The 6,590-nt window shown below is 33.9% G+C and overlaps 1 pseudogene; it reads left to right on the plus strand.

The window, feature by feature from the left end:
* Positions 1-568: 568 nt before the first annotated feature.
* On the plus strand, positions 569-2,122 carry LOC136328598 (tigger transposable element-derived protein 1-like; annotated as a pseudogene).
* Positions 2,123-6,590: the final 4,468 nt, after the last annotated feature.

Below are 6,590 nucleotides of genomic sequence, written 5' to 3' on the forward strand. Positions count from 1 at the left end.
GAGGCTTTAACTCAAGTCAGATTTTTTTTATAAATTAATCTAAAGAAAATTAAACTGAAGCACTAGAAAAAATTCAATTAATCACAAAAGAAGGCAGTGCTAGAGGAAGTGAGGAATTAACAACAAAAAAAGTGACATAGGCAAAACAGATACCACAATGGTATAAGTTTTTCCTTATCAATAACAACTCTAAGTGTAAATGGATTAAAATTTCCAATTAGAAAGGCAAAGATTGGGAGAATAGGTTTAAAAATTGATCCAACTATATGTTGTCCACAAGAAATTTAGGTTAGATCCCCAAAACACAAATAGGTTAAAATAAAAAGACAGAAAATGACAATTTATGCAAACAGTTCCAAGAAAACTTGGAATGGGTAAACTAATATCAGATAAAAGAGACTTTACAACAAAAATTTTATGAAACACAGAATGACATTATATAATGATAAAGTGGCCAACGCATCAAGAAGGTATAGCAATTGTAAATATGACTCACCTAACAGAGCCCTAAATGGTACAAAGCATAAACTGATAGACTTGAAAGAAGAAATGAAAACTTTGACAAAATAGTTTTATAGCTGGTATTAAGAAATTTTTAGTGGTCTGGATAAAAAATTAAACCAGCCACAACATTCCCTTAGGCTAAATACTAATTTAGAGAAAGGCTCTAACTCTCTTTAATTCTATGAAGGCTGAGAGAGATGCTGAAGCTGCAGAAGAATTGTTTGAAAATAGCAGATGTGTGTTCACAAGGTTTAAAGAAAAAGTTGTTCCTATAACATAATAGAGCAAGGTGAAGCAGCAAGGGCTAATATAGAAGGTGCAGCAGGTTTTCCAGAATATCTACCTAAAATAATGAAGGTAATTACACTAAACAATAAATTTTCAATGTAGATGAAACAGTGTTATGTTTGAAGAAGATGAGGACTTTTATAGCTAGAAAGAAGAAACCAATACCACACTTCAAAACTTCAAAGGACAGGTTGACTGTCTTGTTAGGTGCTAATGCAGCTGGTGACTGTAAGTTGAAACCTGTGCTCATTTGCCATTCTAAAAATCTTAGGGTTCTTAAGAATTATGCTAAATCACCTCTGCTTGTGCTCTATAAATGGAAGAGCAAAGCCTGGATGAAAGCACATATGTTTAAAACATGATTTACTGATATTTTAAGTCCTTTGTTGAGACTTACTGTGCAGGAAAAAAAATCCTTTAACAATATTACTGCCCATTGACAATGGACCTGGACACCCAAGAGCTCTGATGGAGATGGACAATAAGATTAATGTTGGTTTCATGACTGCTAACACAACATCCATTCCATAGCCTTTGGATCAAGGAGTAATTTCAACTTTCAAGTGTCATTATTTAAAAAAATGAATTTTATAAGGCTATAGCTGCTATAGATTATAATTCCTCTGATGGGTCTGAGAAAAGTCAATTGAAAACCTCTGGAAATAATTATTACTCTAGATGACTTTATGAACATTTAAGATTCATGGAAGATGTCAACATACCGATGTTAACAGGAGTTTAGAAGAAGTTGAATCCAACCTTAGGCATCACTGAAAGTCTCAAGACTTCAGTTGAGGAAGTAACTTCAGATGTGGTGGAAACAGCCAGAGAACTAGAGTTAGAAGTGGAGCCTAAAGATGTGACTGAATTGCTACAATCCCATGATCCAACCTTTACAGATAAAAATTTTTTCTTACAGATGAGCAAAGGAAGTGGTTCCTTGCAATGGAATCTATTCCTGGTGAAGATGCTGTGAAGATTGTTGAAATGACAACAAATGATTTAGAATATTATATAAACTTAGTCGATAAAGCAGTGACAGAATTTGAGAGATTGACTCCAATTTTGAAAGATGGTATATTGTAGGTAAAATGTTATAAAGTAGCATCACAAGCTACAGAAAAATATGCCCTGAAAGGCAGAGTGAATCAATGCAGCAAACTTTATTGTCTTATTATCAGAGTGCCACCCCAACCTTTAGCAGCCATCACTTTGATCAGTCAGTCAGCAACCATCAGCATCAAGGCAGGACCCTTCACCAGCAAGAAGATTACAACTCACTGCAGGCTCAGATAGTGGTGAGAATCTTTTAGAAATAAAATATTTTTAATTAAGGTATGTTTATTTTATTTGTTTGATATAATACTATTGCACATTTAGTAGATTACAGTATAAACATCACTTTTATATGCACTGGGAAACCTAAAAATTTGTATAATTTGCTTTATTGCAATATTCAATTTATTGTGGTAGTCCAAAATCCAGCCAGCTCACTATATTTCCAAAAATGTGCTAAAGATATAACTTTAATAAGATAAAATTAGAGTTCAGGTAAAAGCTTTCATTTCAGAATAAGGTTATTTGTTTTCATGGATATACATGTCTAGGGGTAGCATAAATTTGTTACTAACTCCTCTTTTTATTTCTGTTTCATCTATCTCCATATCCTCTATTATCTCTCTCTCTCTCTAGTTAAGAAATATTCCTTTGAACAACACATATTACTTTCTTTTCCAGTTTTTATGATGAATTTTTTATCATCACAGACTATACCGCTGAATAACTTCCAAATTCCTTTGTCCAGGGGTCCCCAAACTTTTTACACAGGGGGCCAGTTCACTGTCCCTCAGACCATTGGAGGGCCAGACTATAAAAAAACTATGAACAAATCCCTATGCACACTGCACATATCTTATTTTAAAGTAAAAGAACAAAATGGGAACAAATACAATATTTAAAATAAAGAACAAGTAAATTTAAATCAACAAAGTGACCAGTATTTCAATGGGAACTATAGGCCTGCTTTTGGCTAATGAGATGGTCAATGTCTGGTTCCATATTTGTCACTGCTAGCCGTAACAAATGATATGACATGCTTCCGGAGCTGTGATGCGTGCCTCCTGCGTCATCGGAAGTAGTATCTGTACGTGAGCGACACCGCCACATACAGTACTCCAGGAGCACAGGACACGGATGCATCCTGTGCTCCTCTCACTGACCACCAATGAAAGAGGTGCCCCTTCCGGAAGTGCGGCAGGGGCTGGATAAATGGCCTCAGGGGGCCGCATGCAGCCGTGGGCTGTAGTTTGGAGACCCCTGCCTTTGTCTTTCCTCAATGGTGTCTCACACTGTACTATTTACTGTTCTCCTATTTTGACTCTTTAGAGACTGTTTTCTTTCTTTTGTTTTGTTTCATTGAATGCTATAATTACTAAACTGGTATTTTTTTAAATCTTTAAGATATATATCAGTTAAGATAAAAATCAGGTAATAATAATCCTTTTCTTTTTGCACAATGCTTTACAGTTAACAAAATATCATCGTACATTATACCATTTAAAACTTAAAACAAACCCGTGAAATAGAAAATACATCTGACTTTACAAACAGATTCAAAGCTAAGATGGGCAGTTGACTATATTAGAGAAAGGAGCAAATCTGGATCCTCAGACATATAAAGAGAAATACACTGCCAGTCACATGCTTTAGAAACACTATCAAATATTATCAATTAAGGGAAGGACAATCCAATTATAAATAATTTTATTTTAAAAACTTAACCTCACTGAAAAGTATTCAAGCATAAAGTGTTGGAAACTTTTGCATTGAGAACTCAAAATAAAATCTTCAAATGAAGACTGAAAAATCAAAATGTCAAAGAGAACATATATAGCAAACAATAAAAGGAATGCTAACACACCAAATATATCATTCAAGGTAACTGAGGATGTGTCCCAAGATAAAGGAACTGCAAATCAGTAAAAATTCCAAAAGATGCAACAAAGTGCTACATGTCCACAAAGGGATGACTTTGTAAAAACCTTGTAAAATGATGCAAAAATATATAAAAGCCAGATACCAGAATAAAAGTAAGAAGCTCAAATACTCTGAACTAATAGCTCAATTTATGTCCTCAAAACAACTCCTGATAATTGTTATTACTGTGGACTTATGGCATTAAATAGATACTTCTTGACTAAGTTATATTTTGATTATGGTTAGCTATTGTGATTATTAAAGGAGAGAAAGGGAAGGTAGAAGGGGGAAGTAAATAAAAGAAGAAAGGAAGGAAAGAGGAAGGAAGGAAGGAAGGAAGGAAGGAAGGAAGGAAGGAAGGAAGGAAGGAAGGAAGGAAGGAAGGGAAGGAATGCAAAGGAAAAAGGAAAGAACTATGCGAAAAAGAGAACAGTTTCACAATTAGGAAATAAATGGCATCAACCATGTTTCCTTGAAAAAGAATGAGGAATAAGTAAATCACAAGGTAAGAATTTAAGTGAGAAAAAGACAATAGGAACAGTAAAGGGCTTTTATAACACTAAAACGAGAAATCACTACTGGTAAAAGAATGTCTAAGTAACACAATTTTTAGTTTCACAGTGTCCTGTTGAGACCACTTACAAAGTATATCACAATAAATGCCTGCAGTAGTGAGATGGCCCTTAGCCTTGTGGGGGTCAATCACGGGTACTCCTTGGAACCCCTATAATCAAAGCAACCCCAGGCTGTGTGTCTATTCAGTGGTCATTAGGTATACCACTGGCATGTTAAGATGATTTAGGCTTTGTTTCCTGAGAGCTCATACACTTATATTCTGTTCAAGTAAACCTTGATGACATGTGAAAAAAATACAATAACATTCAACTAAGACTCTAAAACAACTTCTATGGGCAATCTATTATTTGAATCAAGTATTTGAAAAATCAAAACATCCTCCTTTTAATTAAGGCTAAATAAATTATATGTTGAGACCAGAAAATGTGAACTGAAGGAATTAGTTGAAAATAAAATGTCTTTTTTGTTTGTTTGCACTTCAATTTCCCAGTTTCTCAGGATATGTGGCTTTGGGCAATAACCATGTTGTTATTTCAGTAAAAATATCCACAGTAAAAGTTTCTAGGAAATTTGCAAACATTATAAAAAGCAATTGTTCTGTTTGGAAGTAGAAGATTAATAAAAATTGTAACATTAAATAAAATTTTGACTTTTTAAGAATCAAATTTTAATTTTAAGGATTAAAATTAACTCTGATATTTTATTTTGAAGGTATTAAAAAGCTAGATTTTACCCAGGTGATGTTTGAATAATTATAATTTTATCCTTAGAGTATAAAGCTTATCTGAGTATCATTTTAATTTCTCTAATAATCATTTCTATTTCTCCTAAAAAAATTTTCTTTTCATATGTTTTATAAATTTAGATTGATCCACACAAAGATTTCAGTTTAGCTTTCAATAGCCAATAGTTCTCTTCATCATTACAGATATTAAGAGTTCAATTTTGTTTCTGTTCTTATTCTTGTTTTTTCACAAATGACTGAGTATAGGCTCCAATTTTGTGCTTGATTCCAAACATGGACTTAAATTACAGTTCTCAACTCTGGTGCACATTAGAATCATTTGGAAACTTTACAATACATCACACCCTGATTCTACACCAAAGATCCTATAATTATAATAGGTCTACAGTAAAATCTGAGCATCAATAGTAGTTGGGCTTCTTCAAATGATGTTATATTTCATCTAAGGCTGAGAAACATTGGTTAAGAAAAGCCAGGTCTATGTGTTCCCCCCCTTTTTTTTTTCAGGATAAGAACTACCAAAAAAGAACTATTTTAGTCTTGAAAAAATTAGAACTCAGGTCATTAAATTGTATGAGTCTTAGAAAGAAAGAAGAAAGAAAGAAAGAAAGAAAGAAAGAAAGAAAGAAAGAAAGAAAGAAAGAAAGAAAGAGGAAGGGAGGGAGGGAGGGAGGGAGGGAGGGAGGGAGGAAGGAAGGAAGGAAGGAAGGAAGGAAGGAAGGAAGGAAGGAAGGAAGGAAGGAAGGAAGGAAGGAAGGAAGGAAGGAAAAGGAAAGGAAGAGGGAGAAGAAGAAAAGAAGGAGGAGGAAGAGGGTGGGAGGAGGAGGAGGAGGTTAGGAGGAGGAGAAGAAGAAAGAACCATTATAAGTAGATAACTACCAGTACTCATATATTATAAAATTTTCACTATGTAGAACAACTCTTGGTAGATTCAGATGCATTGGTTCAGACCTCATATGTAAAGAACAATCACAGTAATCTCTGAACAAAATTATATAACAGAGAAAATGAGTTCTTAATGCCCTACTCTTCCCTTTTCTCAATCTATATTCACATTCCCTCTGAATTTTCAATACCTGGCTTACCATACAGACTTCTCTGTGGAACTAAAGTCATAGAAAACTTTCCAGAAAAAACAAAACAAAACACATATAACTACTTATTTGGAGTCAATTATTTTGTTGCTATTTAAGCACTTCTGATAACATGATAACAATAACATGCAAATTAATAGATGTGTAATGAACAAAAAATACATTAGTAGATAAAATATTTGTGCTTACTTTTAAATGTGGATATGTCTCTCTTGTGGTACCACATCCATAAATTTCCTTGAAGTCACTTTTTTTGGCTAAAAAAAGAAAAAAATATATTTTTAAGTTTTATATAGGGAAATAAAATGTGGTGTTTAAAATTGGCTGTGTCAGCCATGGCTGCTTGGCTCAGTGGTAGAATGTCAGCCAGGAATGTGGAAGTCCCAGGTTCATTTCCTGGTCAGGAA

Source organism: Saccopteryx bilineata, chromosome 3 (genome assembly GCF_036850765.1).
Source record: "Saccopteryx bilineata isolate mSacBil1 chromosome 3, mSacBil1_pri_phased_curated, whole genome shotgun sequence".
In the NCBI taxonomy this organism is placed as follows: Eukaryota; Metazoa; Chordata; class Mammalia; order Chiroptera; family Emballonuridae; genus Saccopteryx; species Saccopteryx bilineata.